This window comes from Otolemur garnettii, unplaced genomic scaffold (genome assembly GCF_000181295.1).
Source record: "Otolemur garnettii isolate 467f Iridium unplaced genomic scaffold, OtoGar3 scaffold00075, whole genome shotgun sequence".
In the NCBI taxonomy this organism is placed as follows: Eukaryota; Metazoa; Chordata; class Mammalia; order Primates; family Galagidae; genus Otolemur; species Otolemur garnettii.
In genome coordinates, this window is record NW_003852470.1 from 8,573,914 (window position 1) to 8,596,690 (window position 22,777).

General features: G+C 50.2%; 1 protein-coding gene across 1 annotated transcript in view; it reads left to right on the forward strand.

The window, feature by feature from the left end:
* The first annotated feature begins 19,338 nt into the window (after window positions 1–19,338).
* The window catches only part of CPXM2 (carboxypeptidase X, M14 family member 2), a 117,672-nt gene continuing 114,233 nt past the window's right edge, over window positions 19,339–22,777 (forward strand). The window contains exon 1 of the mRNA XM_003794077.2: window positions 19,339–19,407. The gene's annotated coding sequence lies outside the window, so the exon portion shown is untranslated. The remainder of the gene's footprint in view (window positions 19,408–22,777) is intronic.

The window sequence follows — 22,777 nt, forward strand, 5'->3', positions numbered from 1 at the left end:
CACTGGGTTCTTTCTCATGCAGACATCCAGGTTTAAGTTGGTGTCCTTGACAGAGAAAACCAAGGGGATCATTTGGACTTCCAAGTGGCTGCTGGACACACAGACTGGGTGCATGGAGCTGCCAGGGGGAACTCGGGCTGCAGGGGACTCATCTGCATGAATGGCATTACAGCCAGGGGAAGGGGCAGGTCCCCTAGAGAGGGAGGAGGAGAAGCTAGGAAAGTAAGGGGCCCAGATCCAGTGTCAGCGAACAAAGAAAAGGCGGAGATGGTCTGGTCAGGGCAGTGGGAGGAACTTGAGCAGGCGAGGCATTCCAGAACCCAGGGTGGGACAGCGTCTCAGTCAAAGTGCCCAAGGCCCCTTAGAGTTTGATTAACAAGTGGGCAGTCATGATGATTGTGTGGGAGCCAAACTAATTAACTCAAGTCACAAGTCAAACTACCTCCTTTTGTTGTTTATTCAGAACAACAGTCCACTGCATACCAAGGACCTTATCATACCTAAGTGTTACAGCCCACATCCTGACCCCCTCCCGTTTGTCCCACTAGCCTCATTGTGCACTCAGCCCACATCCTGACCCCCTCCCCTTTTTGCACTCGCCACTCTACTCTGCACTCGCCCCACTTGGGACCTTTATCCCTTCCCCATTTGCTCACCTGAGACAAAGAAGACTTGTCCCTGAGCCAATCAACCCTGAACACGACTACCCTGTACCTGTCAGTTTAGGACAGACATGGTTTACCTACCCATAAGGGGATGGGATGGGATGGTCTAAAGGGAGGGAAGAGGGAGAGGTATAAAGGGACTTTCTAGATAGTCTGTAAGGAGTGTTCCCGCTTTTTCTTAAAGGGCAGCCCAGGCTCTGAACTTGAATAAATAAAATTCCTTGTGCCTTTGCAGCGATGTTTGGACTCTCAGAGTGGTGCTTGAATTTTGAGTCTGGGGTTAACAATTGCCCTCATGGGGTCCACAGATGACCTTGTCAAGGGCTGTTTTAACCTTTAATTTGACTCTCTTTAGTCTCCCAGCCCCCAGCTGGCGGGCTCCTCGCCACAGGCCAAGCTACCCTTGGACACCAGCTGCCTGCCCCTGAGTCAGATCCAAATCCCCAGGGGTGGGAACGCCACTGGCCCGGCCTGACTCGGGGCTTGCTCTGGCCCATCTCTCGGGCATGGTTCCCGGCTGGTGCAGACGCAGAGGCTGAACAGTCCATCCACAGCATCTCCCGAGCTTTCTCTCTGTGGTCCTGGAGCTGCTGGTCACCATGGAAACCCCTGCTCCCCACTTCCGCATTTCCTCTTCTTGCGCCTCCATCCCTGCCCCATCTCCTCGTCACGCCCACTTGCTCTCTGCTCTCTATTTTTGGTCCTCTATTTTTATTCCTCATTTTCTATCTCAGTTGCCCTGATTCCCTCATGTATTTATTCAAATTCTATTATGTAGTGTTGTCAGCCACCTTTGCTTCCCTTTGTGGGATAAAGGTGGCAGATACGTGCACGTGTTCATTCAGACACATACACGCCCACGTACCCGCATAAACACCCTTAGAATGCAGCAATCGCAGAGCCCTTCATCCAGCAGTGCTCTCAAACAATCAGCAGGACGAGTATGGAGTAGGGGAACCTGTTTTCCAGTCTTGTCATTTGCTGCACGCTACTCAAAGGATAAGCATTTTTTTTTTTTTTTTTTTTTAGTTTATCCTGAGACTCGGCATTTGGCTAAGGCAGCAGTTCCCTGGCATATCTGGGTATAACTTAAAACAGCCAAGGTTTGATTGCTCCTCTCTTAATAAACATAGCTATCAGTCATGTTTAGCTAAAAATACCCACAACGCTTCTTTTATTTTATGTATACACACAAGCCATCCAGAATCTTCCAAGAATGCTTCTGCCAAACTCCATCCTCATTAATCAGATCAAGGCAGAGAGCCTGACAGCCTACTGGAGTAAAAACTACACAGACTCAGAGCCCGGGGACCTGTCCTTGTCCTTGAGAGCAGTTCTCTGCAGAGAACTTCCAGACTGGCTTGGCCTTGAGGGTGTCCTGGACATGGCTAGAGATGGGTCAACAGGGCCTGGGCTTCCTTCATGACCCTTGATGCCCAGTTGGCAAATGAAAATAACAACAAAACAGATGAATCTGTTATTTGATTTCAGAGAAATAAAAATAGCTAGATGGTTGATGGGATTGAGGTTGTTCTGGTAAAATCAATCAGTAGGTCATGGGAGTCTAAGTGACAGGAGTGGATGGCTGCTAAGGCTGGTGTGATGTGGTTAACTGTCCTGAGAGCTATTCTCAGCTGGGCGGCGTGGGGGTAGGTGTGTTCGAGATCCTGCTCTTACCCCCTGGCAATGCTTCCTAAGTTGGTGGGCTCTGGGGTGAGTACCCAAGAAGGTGTCACAGATGGAAAGAAGCCCTGGCCACCAGCTCATGGTGGACACCAGCACCTGCCCTTTCTTTCTCTTGGGACAATATCTTGGAAGGGCCAGGCCACAGATGTGGGACTGTATCCCAGGCTTTGGAGCAGAGTCCAAGAGTCCAGCCTCTGCTGCCCCTCACGTGACACGGGGCAAGACATGAAAATGCCAGGAGTCTGTTTCCTCCCTGTGCAGTGGGCATGAGGTGGCCTCCCAGGCAGGGCTGGCAGGGTGGGGGTGGGTGCAGAAGAGACCATGTAGGCAGGTGCTCACCGTGGCTATTCTGTAAATGGCACCTGTTTTCAGAGGCCCATAGGTGTCTTAGGGACCTTTGACTTCACAGTGACACGCGAGTGCTAGATGTGACTTCCTGGAGTTGCTACCCATGTATCTCTTTAGCCTCAGCTCTTGCTACTTCTGTTTCAGCCTTGCTGAATCGTCTGAGGTTTCCTAGAGGCTCTTGGCCTCCCTTGTCTCTGGGTTCTCGGGACTCTTTCTTCTTAGCACTCAACTCAGTCTCATCTCTGCCACTGTTTCCTCTGAGAAGCTCTTTTGATAACCAAAGACTGGGACAGGGGCCACACTAAGTGCTGCCATGACCTGCTGAACTGTCCACTGGATGCTGAGTCCGGGAGGGCAGGAGTCCCTGGCATCTGACATGGTGCATGGAATGGAATGGTGTTCAACAGATGCTTGTTGAATGAGTTAGTGAGCAAAAGAGTCACCAAATTTGATCTATCAAGGAAACAATTGGTCTAATTCTGTCCCCCCAAAGGATATGTTAAAGGCCTCACTCCCAGTATTTATGGATGTGACCTTATTTGGAAATAGAGCATTTGCAGATTTAATCCAGGTAAGATGAGGCTGCTAGGGTGGGCCTTAGTCCAGTAACGCTGCTGTCCTTGTAAAAGGAGGGAAATTTGGACTCAGACACAGACACAGGGGGAGAACACCATGTGGAGACCCAGAGACCCAGATGCAGATGTAGGATGGCCAGGGCAATTCAGTGGCAGAGATTGGAGTGACGTGCCATAAGCCAAGGAATGCCCAGGGCTGCTAGAACTGGAAGAGGAGTAATGGATCCTCCTCTAGAGCTCTGGAGGGCGAGTGGCCCTGCTGACATCCGGACATCAGACTTCTGGCTGAAACCAAATAAATTGTGTTGTCACCCAGTTTGTGGTACCTTGTTACAGCCCCCCAGGAAATGGAGACAGAGTCAACAGTGAGTCAGTTTCACAGATAGCTGAGGATTTTGCACCCCCAGTGGGGTGGCACTGCTGGTGGGAGGTACAGAAGGTGGCACGGGAGGACCCCCTCCTTCAGGCTAGCTCCAGAGACAGGTGCCAATAGTGTGGTCTCCAGAATCTATGCAATGGGGGAGCAATGTTAGATTTGATTAATGTTGATCTGACAAAGGGCTCTATCAGGGTGAATGTTATGGTCTTGGTCATTGATTTGAAGAAGATGCTATATCCAAGGCCATGAATGCACAGAATTTATTCCCAGCCTCCAGTTGGGCAAGAATGAAAAGAGCTTAGCCATGGGTCCAGGTGCTCAGGCAAGGCACTTCTCTGGCCGGGAGGAGAAAACACAGGCTGAGCCACAGAGGAGACAGGGTGAGGGGCCGACTGCACAAGTGGAGCTCAGTGGTGACACAGCTGTCAGAGGCTCATCAGGCACTCTGGGCCTCTGTCTGCAGCAGTGGCCTGGGGCTGGTCCCACCAGTGATGGCTGAAACTCTGTGCCTGCTCCTCACACCAGCATTGTGGGCTCAGAAACTGGCCATCTGCATGCACAGATGTGGGTCACCATGAACCCAGCAGGCCTTAGATATGGAAGCTGGGGGCACTTTTCTTGGAAGCATCTTGGTTTCCATGTGCATTGGCATGGAGAGACAAAGTCTTGGTATACGAGACTGAGGTGAGGGCACCTCTTCAGAGCCTTCATGGGTGATCCTCCTGGGTGACCACACACCTGATACTATCCCTGGATGTCAGGAAAGCCCCAGATCATCCCTCAATTGTCTCTGCTTTCAAAGAACATGACAGGCCGAGAAGCTCTTCACTCATGCCCACCTTCTCTGGTTCATTCTATGAAACCAGAATGACATGTTGAAAGATCTCCCTTGGGGAGCTTTCACCAGCTTTCTTATCTGAGTCATGTTTTAGATCGCAAAGGCTGACTAGCAATCTCTGCACTTGGGGATGTGTCCACAGAGGTGTAGTGCTATATAGTGCAAGGAAATAGTCTGGAGGCTTGGAATGTTCCAGCAAGTTAAGCAGCCTGGATCAAGGCTTTTAGGGCCAAATGGAGGGCAGAGTGCAGGTGACACAAGGCTGGTGCAGAGTCTTCTGCTGGTCTGGTGTAGCCACACGGAATGCAAATCACACAGTTACTTGCCCTTTCTAGGCCTGGCACTGGTTACTTTGCCCCAACACAGATTTTGGCAAAAGATATTCTTTAAAAAAGAAGCCTAGTGTGGCCTGCAATCTGAATTTATAGGAACAGAATTCAGGAGGTGGAAGGATCTTGCCAAATGCAAATCCTACCTGCGGGCCCTGTTGGCATGCTCCCTGGAATCCTTTCCTAGCTGGGGAGCCTCAGGGTGGAGGGAGGCCAGGGTTCTGTGACACCTCGTATTCTCTCGTGTAGGAAACACTGTGCCTGAACCCAGCCAAAAGCCTGGACCCACAGCTTCAAATGGCATCATTGCCTCTGAGAAGGTGAAGTCCGTAATGCTCAGGTTATTATAAAGTGTTCTCTTAGACTTAAGTGGAGTTAACTGTGAACGTCCTGGCCTTTGTGTTTATTGTTTTAAATGTTTTTTAAAATTAAAATTATACTATACATTTAGTGAAACTTACAGCAAATTAGATATTGTGTGCAATTTGCTGAGTTTTATCAAAGGTATAATCTGCACCCAAACCGTGGCATGGGACAGTTGCATCTCTGCAGAAGCTTCCCATGGTCCTTCTCCACTTAATAACCTCACAGATGTTTACACCTCAATCTAACAGTATGTGTGGACATACTCTGCCCTACTCCAGCAGGTTTGGAAGACTCCACCTGTTGTTTGGTCCCCATGCAGCAGTCTAGCCGTCCAGTGCTCCCAGCAGATGGACCAGGTAACCCCTTCCCTGAACCTCAGGCCTCTGGCCTGGGGAGGGTCATCCTCATGCACATGCCTGTCTCTATGAAGCTGCAATCTGGCCTTAAGTTGGCTCCCCAAGACCTGCCCGGGCCTGGCTGTGTGGCTGTAGCAGGTTCAGCCCTTGTTTGCTGATTAAGTGAAGACGCCACAGGACCACAGGTGACCCAGCTCATCTGCAAACAGGATGGTTTCTCACCTGGTCTTAGAGGAGAGTTTGTTAAAAGCCTCTGCTCAAGCTGCAGGCTTTGGAATTTAAGCCTCTCCAACAGAAGCTCCCTCCTCACCCCATTCAACCCTCAGCCTCATCCCACCCTCCCGCGTCCTTCCATCCCAGCCACCACTCCAGCAAGTCCTGCTGGTTCTACCCACCACGGCCGGTGGGAACCTGCCCCACCTCAAATCACCACCATCCCTCCCAGGACAGCAGAGTGGCCCAGACTGGTCTGCCCGGATGGACTCTCGACCCCACCCTGAGACGGCCCCAGAGATGGCCCTTGTCACGTCCCTCCACTGTTTAACGTCTCCTACAAGGAGGAGCCCTTCCTCCCTCTCCCCCCACCTTTTACATTTTTTCTCCCCTTCTCTTTATCCCTTTCTCCTTTCCTCTCTTCCTTTCCAACTTCTCCCTCCCTTCCTCCTGTTTCCTCCTCTCTTTGTCTTTCTTTTTAAAATGTTATTTGCTATTATCTATCTGTCTATCTACCTATTTTGTTTAATGTTTCAGGTTAGTTGAGGGTACAAAGAATTAGGATACAATGTTTGCATTTGTTCGGTAAAGTCCCCATCCTTTGTCTTTCTTAAATATTTAGCAGAAGCATGTATGTTTTGCTGCTGTGTTACGCTAGTTATTTGACATCACCTCTTTCCCCCCCACTAGCATACAAGCTTATGAAGGCAGAGATGATGTCCCCAGCGTACTTGGGGGTGTGTCCCTTCGTGAGGTCCAGTCTCTCCTGGCACCAAGCAGACACTCACCATTTGATGAGCACATGGATGAATCTATGGGAAGGCATCTATGACTCTAGGATGGGAAAAATGGAAGAAAGGTTTTAAAAATCATCCTCTAGAAATGTCAGTCTGGGGACTGTGTAGCTGGTTCTAAGAGAAAACTGGATAGGATTGTCCGCCTCACCACACTGGTCCCCAGCAGAGTCAGGGTGGGGGTAGGGAGCTTGTGGAGGTGGCCTGTCCCCTCTTGCTGTGTGAGGGTGGGCAAGGATGCAGGGAGCTCCCTGCTCAGGCCTGCCTGGCGGGCCTCCTCTGTGCATGGTGTCCGCAAGCAAATGTGTTTTCATGATAACATCACACAAAGCACTGGAATTTGAGAGAAAGTAAAATCTGACTTGAATAATAGTCTCTCTTCTAATTACAGAAAGCTGTGTGGTTTGAAAGGAAAAGAGTTTTCCATTAAGAGGCCTCTAAAAATAGTCATTGTGATTTGAACTGCCGTCTCCAGTTTCGGCCTGAATGTTAATTGCGTTAGCAAATCACCCTGGCAGCAGGAGCAGGTATGCCCACCGCCTGCCTGGCGGCCCCCTTTAAACACTCACACGGAAAGGAGCCCTCCAGGAAATGCGACTGCTCAGGAAACCCACTCACACCTGGCCTGGTGTTTCCTGCAGGTGCTTCTCAACCTGGACTCCACTGAACAGGACTTGCAGGGGCAGAAACTCATAAATCCTTTAGGCGAGCTCCAGGCTAGCAGGCCTCCCTCATATGCTGCCTATGGCTGGAAGTTTCTTCCAGAGAAGACAGGAGCTGGGATCGCAAGGGAGGCAGCCATGTGGGAAGCAGCAACGTCTTCCTCTCTAGTCTCTGTCCGCAGCCCCGTTTGGAGTTGCCTTCCGCCCCTCTGATCCTTGGTGGGCTGGGACCCTGCTTCTAGAAAATGCATGGGAATGGCTTGAGTCCTGAAGCCATCTGAGAGGTTTTCTGCGCAGATTTCTTACCTTTGGAAGGCCCCCAGATCTTTTGGAGCCAAGTTTGAGGGTGTTCAGGGCACACGGGGCAAAATGTATTTATTTCTCATTGCTTTCTGGATTTGGCATTCCACATTGAGGAATTTGCAGTTTGATTTTTATGAAGCATTGCAGCTTCTGGATTTAATTTAAACTTTATTCCAATATCATGCACACATGCCCAGAAGCTCAGAGGCAGCTGAGTGAGGCTGACATGATTTATAGCAGGGGTGTTTGGGGAGCAGGGGTTTGGCAGACCCATCAGGATCTCGGGGTTGTCTGGAAGAAGGAGCCACATGTGATGGTAGGAGGCGGCTACCATAGGTGGGGAGGAGGGTACGCAGGCTGGATGTAGCCTTGGGCCTGACGGTGACACAGTGGTTTCTTTTTGCGACGCATCTTTGTTCCAGCCTTCTTGCAGGTAGGGTTTAGGGTCCCATTTAATAGATCAGGAAACTGAGGCTCAGTATGATTGCAAATGAAGTTAGCACATGGTCTGCCTGTGGTGTCCCTCTGTCTCATCTCTGAAGATGTCTGTGATGAAAGTAGCAGACCTGGGGATGTGGAGTGGGGTTCAGGTGGAGGAACAGGTGAGGAAGATTCCCGGGCCTGCTGAGGCTGTGCCTGGCCCTGGAGGAGTGAGGGTGAGGGGTGGGGGACCTGTGTGGAACACTCCGAACCTGCACACCTCTGGGGAAGGCGGGACGAATGAGGAGGGGTGGTGGGAGATGAGCTCAGTCTGGGGCTGTGGACATCACCCTCCTGGTGCTGAGGAAACACCCAAGGACCTGGGCTTGTCCCCTGAGGGAGACGAAGAAGGCCGTGTTTCTCGGTAAGCAGATAGGATGCGGGATAGAGGAAGGACTGGGGTGAGGCTGGGGTGGGAGGCGGAGAGACAGAGACGCTGTGGCTGGAGGGCTGCAGATGCTCACCTGTGGTCTTAGTACACAGGTGGGTTTCAAGGAGGGGGCTGCTGGGTGGGAGGAAGGACAAGAAAAGTGCAGCCGAGGTGAGCAGGTGGGCCTTGGGGGCACAGGGAGGCCTAGAGCTGGGCGTGTTGGAGGGGCTGTCCCCCAGTCACCTGCATCCCCTGTCCTGGACTGACAGCGTTGGAGGGCAGTGGCGGGGGGCAGTCAGTAACATCAGAAAGTCAGAGATCAAAATGGGGAGAGGAAGCTCAGGGCCACCTGTTACCCCCCACCCCTGTTGGCAGATGGGGCAACTGAGGCCCTGTAAGACTTAGGCACAGGGAGTGGCATCCCCAGAATCAAGTGGCTCCCAGTGCTTCTGTCCCCGTGCCATACTATCTGGGACCACAGCTTTGTCACAAGGTCACACCATCCTAGCACAGATTTCAAGCAGGGCTGACAAGCTGTTCTTGAAAGGTCTTTAAATCTGGACACGTGCCTCCAGTGGCAGACACACCTAGGAGGAAGGGTGGGACGTAACGGGGGAGAGGACAGCACTGCTGGGAAGGCAGGAGAACTGGACGTGGGAATGCAGAAGAGGGGGGTTCATGAGTAAAAGAAGTGGGGGTGAGTTTGGAAACACAAGTTAAGACAAGACTTGGGCTAGCCCTGTGCTGGCCTTTGCTGACCACTTGGCCCATGTAAGAATTGTGCACAGGAAACCGACAGTGGGGATGGTAATAATGGGATGCAGCCTTTCTGACGGCGAGAACAGGATGCAAAGCCAGGAAATGAGGGAAGAGGGTAAGTCCTTTTTGAGATAGAATTTTCCAGAAAGGGCTCTCTGAGGGAGTGACATTTAAGCTGAGATCTGAAGGATGAAAGTGATTTTATGTATATAACTAGTAAGTGGGAAGGTTTCCTTTGAAAATGAAAGTATTGTGTACTGATTTCGATTGTTATGCAATTTTCGTTTTACTTCCTAAGAGTCATCTACTTTTTTCTCCAGCTGCGGTGGGTGAACCCCTGCAGCCAGGCCATGTGGCCAGGGCTGGGAGCTCTCCTGGTAAATCTGTTCCTGTCAGGCTATAGCTACACCTGGCAAACCTTGCTTAATTTGGATCTGTCAACTGTTAAAGCATTAATTGGTTTGGCTCCAGCTTTTCCTCCTTTGAGAGCAGGACCTGCTGTAAACTTACGTGGCTGTGTTGAGGCTCTGCAGGTTATAAAGCCCCTCTGCCTCCCAGCCCAGGGCTCTGTCAGTGCCAGGTGAGGATGAGCCACGGCCTGGTCTCAAGGGGACAGCAGGTTCTTTTCCACCAACTCTGCAAGGACTCCGCCAAGTCAAGGAGGAACTCGTGGGCTGGGCAGTGATGACAATGATGGTGGGGCAGGACCGGGTGGGGGAGGTGGCTTCTGCACGTTTCAGCTGAGCCAGGAGACAGGAAAGGGGCCCTTGGAGGAAGCGCAGTGCAGGCAATGCAGGGGCTTTGAAAGTCAATTCCAGAGCACGACTGTTTAATGAGCACTTACTTTGTGCACTGGGATAGGCCTTGAGGAGGTTGCAGAGAGGGCCAGATCCTGTTCCTACAGTCTCTTCATCCAGCCATCCAGCCAACATTTATTGGGCACATTCTGCACGCAAGAGGCATGCCAGCTCCCCTGGAGGAGGTCATCTTGTGGCAGGAATCACTCCCTCATGCCATGCCTACCCACAGGTCCTGAGGGCTGTGGGAGCCACAATTAGGGAGCCCTGAGGTTAGAGACACAAAGCCTTACCCTTTGTAGCCTGGAAAGGCTTCTCCAGGGAAGGTATTAGAATTTTGGGCCTTGGCATGCAAGCAGGAGTTGGTTGTGAGAGGAGCAGCAGGAGAGCACTCAGGTAGTGGCAACTAGGTCTGCAAAGGCAGGAGGGGGACAAGAGAGAAATGAAAGGGCACGGTGGGGAGGTGGCCTCTCACCTTTGGGCAGCCCTTTATACCACAGGACAGGATAATAACAACTAGTAACAACAGCTGCAAACCTTTACTGAGGACTCACCATGTGTCATAGTCGGAATGTTTGTGTCCCCCTATCCCCCAAATTCATGTGTTGAAATCCTAACCCCCAAGGTGATGGTATTAGGAGGTGAGGCCTTTTGGGAAGTGATTATGTCATGGGGGAGGAGCCCTCATGAATGGCATTAGTGTCCTCTAAAGAGGCCCAAGGGTACTTGTTTGCCCCTTCCTCCACGTGAGTTCACAGTGAGGAGGGACCGTCTATGAAACAGGCCTTCCATGGACTTGGAATCTGCTGGCTTCTTAATCTTGGACTTCCAGCCTGTGAGACATAAATCCCTGTTTTTTTATTGTGCAGCCAATGTGTGGCATTCGGTTTAGCAGCCCAGACAGACTAAGACACTATGTTCCAAGATTCATTCTAAGCTGCTATGTGCATTATTTTATTAAGTTCTCACCACAATTCTGTATTAGGTCAGGATAGGATTTCCCCACTTCACGGTTGTGTAGACTAAGGCCAGGGCGGTACAGTTAATCCCTGCTCCAGCTCCACAGCTGGTGAGGGTTTAGGATAAGACATCTTCAGGCTCACGTTGGTCTGTCTTGGGCAACCTGCCTGTGGCCTGTGTATCCCATCTCAGCCACCTTGAGTTCAGATAACTGCTTTGGAGATTGTTTATACATTAGCATATACAATTTTTACTTTCAAAGTTAGCACCCTTCCCCCTAAATAAGAATGAGAATGCTTTCTGTTTTATCCCCTGAAACTTTTTCTTATGAAAAAGACATGAGAATTTTATCCAGGTTGTTATAGTGGTTACTTCGGTTGGATATACAAAGCATCTGATCTTTGACCTTGAAAGTTAATCCCAGATAGAGAAATGGATTCTTAGCTACTGAATTTATAACCCTATGTGACAACTTCCCTTCCTGTGCACACGGAAGGGAATGTGCATGGGCAGAAGCCGTTTGCTGCTCCTGGGGCACCTCATCTTTTGTGCCTCAGCCCTGCCCATGCACGCTGGGTCTCAGCATATATGATTTACAACTTGGAGGTCGTCAGCTGTGAGGCCAGGTGTGAGGGAATGATGCCAAGTTTTTTTTTTTTTTTTTTCCCAACTTGTGTTTCATGATTGTGCCCCTAAGGGCAAATGTAATTCAAATGCATTTAATACCAAAAAGTGCGGCGCAGTAGTTTAAGTGTTTAGTGTTACGAACTTAGTCAGGTAGTTGTAGCCTGAGAATTAGGAATCTATTTTGCTTGCTGTTAGGGTATTTATATAACATAGTCCCGGGAAGGCAAAAAGACCTATTACAAACGCTTTTAATATGCTGCATCTGTTTGTTTACTCTTCATGTCTCCTACTCCCTAAAAGCAAAGTTGTGAAACAAGAAAAGGTTAATCTTCTTTACCAGATAATTAATTTGGGCTGCCTCTAGAAAGTAATGCCCTAAAAATAGACTGGTTTATTCAGTTCAGTGGAAAAGGAAAAAAAAAGTCATTTTAGTTGGTTGATCAAAGTCTTAGATTTTCAAATGGCAGCAGGTGGAAATTGTTTTGGTGACTTGTGTCCTGAGTTAGCATAACATTTTCTATTGGCACAAAAATTTTAAGAGAAAAAAGATGCTCCTTAGCTAGAGTTTTCTTTTTCATTAGGTTCATAATCTTCAACATCATCTTCTCTACAAATAATGAGCCATCAGGCATGAGAGACACGTGTTTCAGAAATGCAGCAAGGGAATTTGTTCCTCAGGTGGGAAGTTACTTGTCTGGCTCCTCACCAACAGTGCTGGAGGTCCCTGTAACTCCACATGGTCAGTAATACTTGGCATCATCCAACTTTCTGATTTTTACCCAGCTAATCATTGTCAGATGAAACCTCTTTGTTTAAACTTGTATTTTTCTGATTAGTTGACTTTGAGCATCTTTTACACGTGATTAGCCTTGTGAGTTTTCTAGTCTATAAATAGCCTGTTCACAAGTTTTGCCCATTTTTTAATAGGGCTCTTCTTTATATATTATAGATATTAATTCTTTACTGGATTTTGACATTGCAGGTATGACCTACCAATATATTATTTGCATGTTCATTTAGCCCAGTGAGTCATTTGTGGAACATAAGTCTTTTATCTTGATATAAGCAACTTCACTAATTCTTCTTATCTTTGCCTTATGGTTTGTGTTTGAGGTTTTATTTAAGAAGTTTTCTTCATCTCTAGGTTATGAACTTATTTTCCGTTATTCTTTATTGTTTTCACTTTTCACCTGTAATCCTTTAACCCCTTTGTACATCTTTGTGTGTGCCGAGAATCTAGTTTTAGTTTTTCCCATAGAGCCAGGTAGCCCAAGGCCATAGAGGAAAGAGTCTATTTTGATTTGTAACATTCTCATGTTGGGTATTATTCCCAAAACACTGCACGTAAGTCTGTGCCTAAGTTTCCTCTTTTGCTGTGTTGGACCATCATCTATTTTTGTGCAAAAGATCTTTTTTTCTCTTTCCCTCCCTTCTTCTACTCTCTTTCCCTCCCTTTCTTTCTTCCTTCTTTTTTTTTTTTTTTTTAACATGGCTTTGTGATGTGCCTTAATACCTAGTTGGGTAAGTAGACTATTATAGCTATTTGAGGGCATTTTCCTTCCATATATATTTTGGATTAATTTACTAAAAAAAAAAAAAATCAAACTAATTTGAATTGCAATAGTTTACTTGTAGCTATAGTTAATTTGTTTATAGATTAATTTGTCAGAGATGATTATTTTTCCAAGGAATTTATTAGATTCCTAGTCACTAGGTTTGTAATACTTTATGACATTATAGTTTGGGTTTCTATGTTCCAAGATCAATGTCTTTGTGAGGTGGGGAGGAGGAAGACATGTTCTCTTGCAGACACTTCAGTGGGACCTCTGGTTTGAGGTGTGGTTGCTGGTAATGGACTATAGGCGTGGAGGTGTTTTCCAGATTTGGGGCCTCACCTAGTGTGTGGACCAGCCACAATGGGCGTTATGCCCTGACAGGAAGACTTAGAAAGGGTTGTACTTGAGTTTGGGCCTTCCAAACCCTATCTTCTGATTCTGGGCCGGAGTGTGGCTGCTGCACACATGTGGTGGTGATGGCGGGGCCTGGGGCCAGCGCCTCTCTGGGCTCTGCTTTCTGGCTTCTCACACTGAGTTCCTCTCACATAAACAGCGACTGCAGTGGATTATTGCTTCTTTTTTAGGTTTCATGCATTAAGTGAGCACAGCAGCAGCCCCGGATTTCTAAATTTGAGGGACTTAGATCCTAGGCAATCTTGTTGGAAGGAGATTGAGATTTGCTGGGGGCTGAGGCCACCCCACTGTGACTATCACAAGGTGTCCCCACTACTCCCTGACTGCCACTCTGCAAAGGGCAACCTGGGCCATATGCTGGGCCAGCACTGCCTTTGACCAGAGCCTGTAATGAGCATGTTGAGGCAGAAATTTGGGAGCCAAACAGTTGGAGTTTCAAACGACTCCTTGTTAGTTGGGTGACCTGCTGCAAGTGACTTTGCTGCTTCTTGCTTCCTCTGCTGTGAGTTGGAGGAAGGACTCTCCCCTCTCAAGACTTTGGGATGACACTGTCAGAGACCCAGCAGGAAAGAGGCACACTCAGATGACAGGTGAACTGAGTGAAAAGCAGAGGTACGGACAGGGATGAGGGGGTAAGCAGGTGCTATTTTAAGGCACCAGAGACTAGTGACCACAGGTGCCGATGGGCAGGAAGTCATTGCTCCCACACGCCTGCAGAGATGAAGGTTTCAGGGCAGTGCAGAGAGCAGCCATGACCAAGACCCCTGGGGCCAAAGTAGGTGGGTGCATGGAAGGGTTGGAGGGCAGCGGAAGAAACACCCAGACATCTGTCCTCTCAGCTCCCTATCTCCTGCTGGTACTTTCATTGTCCAATACCAATCAGAAACCAGAGGACAAGGACAAGGAAACTCAATCCTTGTCCTTGACTCAATCCCAGGGTCAGCCTCTGGGATACAGAGGAAAGTTAGGGGGTTGGAGATGGGGGGACAGGGCTACAAACAGAGAAACCAGCAGAGGCTAACACGACAACTTCCACAAATCATCCTGCACCCGGAAGGTGGCCAAGGAGTGCTGAGGCTCCAGGACAGCTCCGCGGGCTCTGGCTGTGGAGTGCGCTGTCTCCCGAGCCTCTGTTTACATGGCTTCTTAGCAGTTTTCACAACAGCACCCTACTACTTATGAGTGGAATATCTCGCACCACAGCAAGTGTCCCAAAGGTCAAATTAAAAATGAAATCACAGAGTAAAGGCAACAGTGAGCCGAGGAATTAAACTGCAAGAGGGACCCGCCAACTGAGAATACGGCGTATCAAAAGATGGCACATCTACAGGGCACGGGAGTGAGAACAAACATGCTGGAAATTAAATATGAAATTGGTAATTATGTAGTAATGAGGTTGGGGATGTTACAAAGGACATTGCCATTTCAACCATCACATCTCGACGTCGTAATGACGGGGAAAACCCCTTCGGCTTTGTAATTATAATCATAGTTGCCATAACAACTTAGCATCTCTCTCCCTGCGCATCCGTCTCCAGACTATTTTTAGTAATGGCTGTGCCTGAGTCTGTATTTTTCTTTATATAGCAGCTAATTTTTCAAATTAATGATCTTTCAAAAAAAATTCCATTTTATTCTCTCCAAAAGTGTAAAAGTCTCAGGGATAATTAGGGAAATGAGCAGGTGTAAAAGTCCCTTATGAAAAATGCTATGAAAGTATTGATGTCTTGACAATATTTGCTTCGAAAGAATGTTCTCTGGACCTCTGTTCTATTGTTCCTTGTCAGGCAGCTTAACATAAATCTCCTCTGTGGGGCTCATAAATATTTGAAAAATTATTAGCTGTGTAAGGTGTTTGAGGATTATTTGACAAGTACAGATTTATGTTGTATAACAGAAACTGGCTTAGCAGAATCCTGAGTCTAAAGGCATGACTGAGTGGACAAACATTGGCTTACCCTGCTTAGTGGACGTGCACTTAGCAGGCTGTCAGCTGAAGCAAACAATGGGTTGACTTTCAAGAACACACATGAAGAACTCAGACACCAGGAGGGATGCTGAGCTGCCATTTTGGTGGCCCACTGGCCCCAGCTTTTATCAGAAGCTGGAGTGTCTGGCTTCTCGGCATAATCTGAATATCTCATGCGAGTCAGCACATTCCCAAGTTCCATCTACACTATGGAGAGACACTAACAGCCCTTCCTTAAGGTTCTGGACATGAGTTAAATAGCCAAATTATTAGGTTGAGAACAAAAAGGTCTCAGGTCCCAAGAAGAAGTCCTCTTTGGCCGATGTCATGAAAGACCCCAGCCAAGATAAGTCATGCACAAGGAGTTCTGCTTCTCTGGAACTCGACCGATTGCTGTGAAAGATACAGAATCAGCAGATCATAATATTCGGTTGTTTACAAGTGCTGTGCAGGAGGCCACACTCTATGGTTGTTGCTCACTGGTAAGTGGACAGGACTGTTTAGGTGAGGAGGTGAGCCTTGCAGTCTTCCCCAGAGGGTATGGACTATATGGGGGGTTGTGGATGCTTCAGTAGGACAGCAACATCGCCAGTGGGTGTTTCAGGGAGGGCAGAAAGTAGCCTTGCATGCAGGGTGGACTGCAGGTGGGAGAGGCCAGATGCAGGGAGAGCTACTGAGCAAGTGTTCCCACCTTCCACTACAGAGCTCTGAGCGAGGGACTAAACCAGGTTTGCCAGCAGGAACAGAGGAAGAGGCTGACTAAGGAACATGCACCACAGAGCAACAGGACTTACTGACCAACATGGTAGATACACTAGAAAGTGAAGGAGGGGCAAAGGTGACAGGACAAGTCTGCATCTGGAAGCTAAAGAATGACTCCAAGGCAGACAGACAGGAGTTGGGAGGCAGGGTGAGGCTGGAGGACCAAGAGAAGGAGGTCAGCGTGGCCACCCCGTCTTCCTAAACTTCATAAATGCCGACTGTGCACATTTCCAGGAGAGCAGCCCCAGGGAGGGGACGTCTGAGGGTGACAAAGGACACTCCAGGAGCCATGCAGTGGGCTGCTGTTTGGGGAGAATTGGCATCGATGCAATCGATTGTTGTTCTGTTGTGCTCGCTTTAATTTTGTGACTCTAATACACAAACAAGCATTAGCAGAGAAAAGAGCATGAGTGGGACTCATTTCCTGATTCTGGGGATGCCTCGAGAATCACTTTTGGGTGGGACATTCTGGATACTTACAGATACCGTGGGTCATGTGTGTGGGGTGTTGTTTACGTAAGAGGTGCCAGGAAAGGAGGAACTGTTTTCAGAACTAATGGGTTTGGGCACAGATTGATACTGTCTGAATTTAAACACTGGGTAAAGGCAGAAGGCAGGGTTTCCTTGGCCATGCCAGTCTTCTGTATGTCCTGGGCTGAATCTGAGCCTTAGGGTCTGCTGTAAAATAGGAGGGAGAAGATCAGCCTTAAATGTCAACTGGAAGAACTACTAGAGGCGCTTCTTAGCCAGGCACACACTGAACCCACCCTGGAGACTCTGCAGGTCTGGTTGGGCCTGTCCATCTGTAGATTTGGGCTCTGGTGGAGGTGGCGCAGGCCTCTGCCCTGCCCTGCCCCGCCCCATCTTCACAGCCCCTGTGTCTTGTGAGTGCCCCACACAGCAGGTGTGATACTGGCATGGGGCTTGCCCCTGGAACCATTCTTCTGTTTTGCTTTTGTGTTATTGTCTGGAGCATCTGGCTTCAGATGATACAGCCCCTGTGAGTGAGCCCTGGGGACAGACCACGATGGGGACTCAGAGGGGATCCAGGTCCAGGGAGCAGCCCAGCCTAGGACTGCTCAGAGAGTGGTGGGCTTTCTCCCTTCACTCTGGAGACCTCTGCTGATTCTCGGTTCTGGGGTATCCTGGGGAGTGGACAGGCAGGTCGAAAGCCTTCTAGCCTTCCCAGGTGGGACCTGCATCAGTTCTGCAGCCTCCTTCTCTCATGGTTTCTAAAGGATGGCAGATGGGTGGCCTGTGTGAGATAAAAATGAGGCCAAGAATGGCAGCTGTCCTGGACCACTGCCTGCTGCGGGGCTCAGATATATGACTCCCTCACTCTCAGGGAAACGGTACCTGGATCCAGCTCAGTGGCATCCTGGGATCACACCACAGGCCCAGAGGGACTAGCAAGGGGATGGGCCATCCCAGGGATGGTGGGTCAGTTTGTCCCTGGCAGACATTACAGGCCCACAAAGATTTCTGTTCCCAAATCCCTAGAACCCATGAATAGGTTCAGTTACATGGCAATGTGGACTTTGTAGATGTGACTAAAGTCATCTAAGGTACAATTATCCTGGATTATCTGGGGAGGTCCATCTAATCACATGAGCTCTAAAAAGTAGAGAACCTTCTTCAGCTGGAAGGAGGAAAGATGTGGCAGGAGAGGGACTCAGTGTGCCAGCACTGCCTCTGAGGTGTGGGGCCTGGAGGAGCCCAGGGAAAGCACAGGTGGCCAACAGGGGGCAGTACTGGCTGGGCTGGTGTCTGGTAGGTAAACCATACTCTCTCCTCCAACTGCAAGGGACTGAATTCAGCCAATACCATGAGTGCACTTGGAAGTGAGTCTTCCCCAAGGTTCCCCCAAGAAACTCAGCCCTGTTGATTGCATGATTTTAGCCTGGTGATGCCTGCATCTCTAACTCCAGGCAAAGCTGTGGGATGGTAAATAGGTGTGCTTTGAAGCCACCAAGTCTGTCATTTGTTACAGCAGCAACAGAACCCAGCGCAGCCCCTGGGAACCCAACATCTGTCTGGAGAGAAGAAGCTGCAGGCCTCTGGGCTTGGGCAGCACGTCAGGGAAATGATGAAAGCTGATGGGGCAGGAGGGTACTCATCACAAGCTGGGGGCTCTCTGCGTGGGCACCTGCTCCTTGATGAGCAACCAGCCCTCCTGTGACTCCTGGGACCACAGCCCTTGGGTAACTCCTGTCTGTCCCAAGGTCCAGCAGAATCCCAGTCCCATATGGGAGCAGGGGTCCCACAGGGGCAAAAGGCCCAGCTTCCATGAACTTTACTGCAGGAACCCTGTGGGGGGTGGGGAGACCTCAGGAATTGCTCATTGCAGTTCCTGAAACAGAATTGCAGCCAGCAGGGAAGGCAGGCCGCGGCGTGGCCAGCCCAGCGCACCAGGCCGGGGTCCCCAGCAAACGCTGGAGGCCAGTTTTGGGCTCTAACCTGACTTAGGACCTTGGGCCACCTGTAAAAGAAATGGAACAGCAGGCCTCAAAGTTTCCTTCTAAGATTCAAACTTCTTGAAGTTTCTGGGGAAGGGCGCCCAGCAAGGCTGCACGCTGGCTGGCCTTGGAGGGGAGAGGGTAAGGAAGGGCTGGGGACGTCCCCCTGGGTGCAGTGGCTCCAGTACCTGCTTCAGACGGCCGCCCCGGCGGGTTTGGAGGGGAAAGGGAGGGAAGAGGAAGGGCGGGGCCGGCCCCCCTGCGCCCGCCCCGCGCCTCTGCGGCCCCTCCCCGGTCTGGCCGGGTCTGGCCCTGCCCAGCCCAGCAGTCCCACCGGCCTGACGCCTCCAGCGCCCCGTACGCGGCGCAGCTGTGCCCCGCGCCCCTGCCCGGCACCGCCGTCTGCCCGGCGCTCCCGGTGACCGTGACCCTACTCGGGGCGCGGGGCGGAGCGGGCATGGCCCACCGAGGAGCAGTCGCCCCTGTACTGACTCTGGCTCTCCTGGCTGTGGCCTTTGCCGGGGTCAGAGCCCAGGGTACAGCCCCCGAGGACCCCGACTACTACGTGCAGGAGATCTGGAGTAGGGAGCCGGAGCCTGAGCCCTTCTCGCCGACGCTGCCCGCCGGGGCCGGGGTGGAGGAGCGGGAGCCGCGCCCGCCAGAGCCCAGGCCGCCCAAGAGGACCACCAAACCCAAGAAGGGGCCCAAGAAGGAAAAGCTGGCTCTGGAGACGCCTCCACCAGGTAACTTTCTCCGCAGGACAGCCCGCGGCGCTGCCGGCGGCTGCGTTCCTCGAGGGGACAGTCGGTTTCCCTGACTGAGTGACTGGGTAAGCGAGCCCGGCGAACCAACCGGTCCTGCCCCAGCCTCCGCGGAGACTGCACCTGCGCTTCCCGCCAGCCCCTCCCAGCTCCCCAGAACTCGTGACCCCGTGACCCGCATCCCAGCTCTGTCAGGTAGACAGAGCCCTGCAGTTGAGAAGCTGCCAGGGGAGCCGGGTTCCTCCGCCCGCAGCCTGAGATCCCCTGGGGAAGGCTCCCTGCGGGACGCTTTCCGCCTGTGCGGACGTCTCCCATTTCCCTACACCGTTTTCTTGAGAGCGAATTTCTGACTTGGCGAGGAGAATGGCCGGCCTGTTTGGGCAGACCGCCTTCTGGAGAAAGCTGTGAGAGGGCCTTTACCCCGCCAGTGTCCCCTTAGCTCCTCCTCCCCCTTCAGTGGGTCCCTTAGTCCTCCACAGCTGGGGCAGGATGGCACGGCCTGGGAAGACCGTGCCTGGTCTCTGCTTCAGCTTTATTGGGGGGCGGGGGGAGGACTGTCTTCTCTCCATCCTTCACCCCTGCTCACACTCATCCTCAGCTTCTGCCAGGCCCGTCTTGGGGAAGTGACTTTCGCTGGGTTTATTAAGGGAAGCCAGCTGCCCCTTGTGAAGTGCGACTTTGTCTCAGTTGTTCCAACTTTGCTCCAATTGCAGGGGGCTGCAGGCTTAGTATTCCGAGAGCAGGAGCGAGCAGACTGTGGCCAGATCCTGTCTTTCAGTGGCCTTCCCTGAAAGCAGATATTTTAATGTGCCACCGTCGCCACACCCCTAGGTGCAGAAGGCATCAGCATAGTTTGGATAAACCGCTGGTGAAAGTCAGCAGCCAGGAAGGAGGGAAGGTGGTGAGGGAAGGGACGTGGGGACTCAGAACTCTTGAAAGGGTGGGTCCATCTGAGCACCCCTCTTTGCACAGGCATGGAGGCCTTGTGTTTCAATTTGTGGGGAACTTGGAATCTGCAGGCATTTTTGTGAGTTGTAAAACAAACTTGAACTGAACTATCCAGAATTTCCAGTGTTTCAGGAGGAGTTATGGGAATTAAGGTGTATAAGGGCCACAGGAGTGGGTGGAGACGCTCCTGTGTGTAGGATGTGGCTGTTAGAAGCTTTAGGTGTCCTTATCTCACTCCTTTCAGGGGCTCTGGAGGGTGGGTGTTCTTGATTTATTGCTGAGGAACCTGAGGCTCACTTTAAGTAACTTGCTCAGTGCCGCTTGCTGGCTCTGTGTTTCTTACTTCGAGGCCTTTTTTGGCTTGGTCTTTGAATTGAATTTATATACATCCCTATTGTGTAGTGTCTGGTCTGCATTCAGCCCAGCTCTGGACACGGCAGGGTGGGGTGGTGGTAGACCCGTATGTTAGCTTCTGGCAATCACTGGGGTAGGAGCGGGAGGGGAAATGGGAGAAGCCCCAAGGCTAGGATCCCACAACTCTGCTTAACACCCAGGTTGAGGGCTCATGGCTCAGCTTCCGGTACCTCAACCCTGATCTGTGAACAGAACCAGAGCCTCACTTTGCTTTGTCAATTGCTGTAAAGGCCCTTCCCCAGCAGCTTCCAGGCTGCCTGTAAGCTGGTTCTTCTGGAACCTTCACTCATTCCATAGGTCTTTACCAAGAACCTGCCTAGCACTGGATTCTGGATAGGGTCCTAGGATAGGGCAAGACAGTGCTGGCCCCCACTCCCATGGAAGCCACAGAAGTTAGAGTACTTTAAAAGAGTAACTTGGTTGCACACAAGTGTGGGGTGTTAAGGAAGTGAACAAATAGGGAGCTCACCTAGACTAGGGGCTCGGAAAAGCTTTCTAGGGGAGGTGACATTCAAGGCTGACAGGAGAGTCTGCTTTATTGTCCCAGAGACTCTTACTGGTGGCCAGCCATCATTCCTAAGATAGTTTTCTTTCCCTACAGAAAACAGATCAAAGTCACAGCCTGGCCTTGACAATGTGCACAGGCTGATGTGTCTGTAGACTCAGATGTTTTGGTGGGGAGGTGACTTTCCATAGTCCTTTGAGCATCAGTACTTGCCAGCCTTGGACTGGGGTCTACTGAAGGAGAAATCATGGTACAACCCATTTGCAAGAAAAAGGTAGTTTGTTTTTGGACAGTTATTTTGTAGGTAGAAATGAACTGTGGTGTAAGAAAGCCTATTTATTCCTGGCGAATAGCCTCTCCTCCTGCAGGAAATGGGCTCCCCGGCTCAGCAGGCCTCTGGCATTACCCTGGATCACCAACCCCCTGAGAAGACAACAGGGTTTTGGAAATTCTGGAGACTCGGATCAGAGTCCTTGTGGGGGAGCTCCCTCTGCCTCCAGGCCTGCCACTGTTCAGGCTTGTTTTTAATGAGTTATGGGTGTTTTTTTAGAACTCCCTCAAATATGACAAGTGTGACATTTGTCTTATACTTTTAACTTCTGTGTGTGTTTGGTCAGCAGAGCCCACCACTCTGGACCTCAGGTGGGGAAGGAGGGGACACTGATTTAAGACTAACCTTGATTAGGGAAGTCAATGCTAGCTTTATGCAGTGAAGCTGCACTAGGAGAAAATTATTTTTTCCCCACATTAAGTGGTGCTTTAATCTACACACTACTCATTATAGTAGAAGCATTTGTTTCTGCATTGGACTGTTTTGTAAGCAGGAGGTCAAATCTTAGGAAGGCACTTAGGGAGGAAGGAACACTGGGCCACGGTTGGGGGTGTTTGAGGCTTCACTGGGTCGATGGTGTGTGCTACCTGCAGGCGTTGTCTAGACCCTGAGGTGGGGATGAACAATTAGATTTATAGACGCATAAGAATATAAAAACATATGGAGTAAATTTAAAAGTCTATCATGTGCTTCATCTTTGCAGATAAAATATTTTCCAGATAGCCCTTGTCTTGCATAAAGCTGGTGCTTTCAGAAACATTGTGCAGGCAAATGTTCTGGGAGGAAGTCTTAATCCCACAGGAGAGTTTATGCAAGGATCTGGGGGCACTGAGAATTTGATCTTGGTATAGATTTGGCTTTGACCCTTGGTGGTGGTTTTTGCATCACCACAGAAATGCCTGATGGACATGACTTGCTGACCAGCATGGAGGTGTGTCAGGGCCCGGGACTGGTCGGTCTCCAGCCCAGCTTAGGTAGGTTCTGGACACAGACCACTAAGCTACCTTGCTCAGGAACAGTTTCTCTTAGGTGCCTGAGGGCTACCTACTTTAGCTGGAGAGAGAGAGAGAGATAGTATCTTAGAGTAAAGCAGTCTTCTTAGAACAGATAGATCTTAGTCTTTAGCAGAGCTTGGTAATCTTCAGCAGAGAGAC